Source organism: Crocuta crocuta, unplaced genomic scaffold, assembly GCF_008692635.1.
Source record: "Crocuta crocuta isolate KB4526 unplaced genomic scaffold, BGI_CrCroc_1.0 scaffold695, whole genome shotgun sequence".
NCBI lineage: Eukaryota > Metazoa > Chordata > Mammalia > Carnivora > Hyaenidae > Crocuta > Crocuta crocuta.
In genome coordinates, this window is record NW_027528855.1 from 1,241,351 (window position 1) to 1,242,362 (window position 1,012).

A 1,012-nucleotide genomic window follows, 5' to 3' on the forward strand; every position below is an offset into this window, starting at 1 on the left:
ATCAGCTGGTATTAAATATTCCTGAACTCCCTGATCTAAAGCCTAAATCCTCACCTGGGATTCTCTTTGTGTAAAGATCTCCTTTTGAGGGGCAGTTAAGTGGGTGCACACCCTAGAAGCCAAAATACTGCCCTCCGGTTTTGGAGATGAGAGATTAGAAGAGGTCTGGAAATGTCCAAGGAACTCATACCTCTGCCCTTTTGCAGTTGNCATTAGCCTTTGACTGAAATACTGAAATCACTGATTTTATTCAAGTCTATATTAGCAGGAATCATTTCCATGAACATTCCAGAGAAAACTACTAACTCTCTAAGTACTGGCTAGCTTTTTTAACACAAAAATGTGTCTTGGGGTCATGATTCACCCTAGGGTACTTTGAAAGATCCCGGAAGATTGGGAACAGCTCACCTAATTTGGAGACATTTCTACATCACTTGTAACTATCCCCACCCCTTCTGATCCTTCACATTCGTTTTATGTCCGCAAACATTCACAGTGTAAATATCATCTTTGGTGTTCCATCTCACCAGAAGAATCCCCCACGCATAGTGAACACCGTTCATATTAGTTCTTTATAATTACCTGCTGGTATATAATTCCATGTCGCCTTTAATCTGTTGAGTTTATCGAATTCTGTTCACCGAGTGATGACCAGATAAATAATACATAGGCACACGAGAGGTGCAAACTTGGATGATTTTTAAAGCAAGTCCTGCAAGTCTGTGACAGGAACAGCAAGGGATCGCCCTGCACTCTCATCATTGTCAAGGTTAGATACATCTCCAGTTGCAAAAGAGCCAGACTTGAGCTCCACCCTGGTCATCTTTGAGGTTAAGACCCTGTGCTTTATAATGAGGCTGTGGAAGTTGTACTCCAGTGGCTGAGGCCACGTTATCAGATGACTGCTGGGAACATCCCAGCAGCTGAACCCAGCACTTTCTATGCTCCCAGTGTGGTTGAGCTATACAGTGTCCGCAACAACACACACACATGCAGACATGCACACAGACGA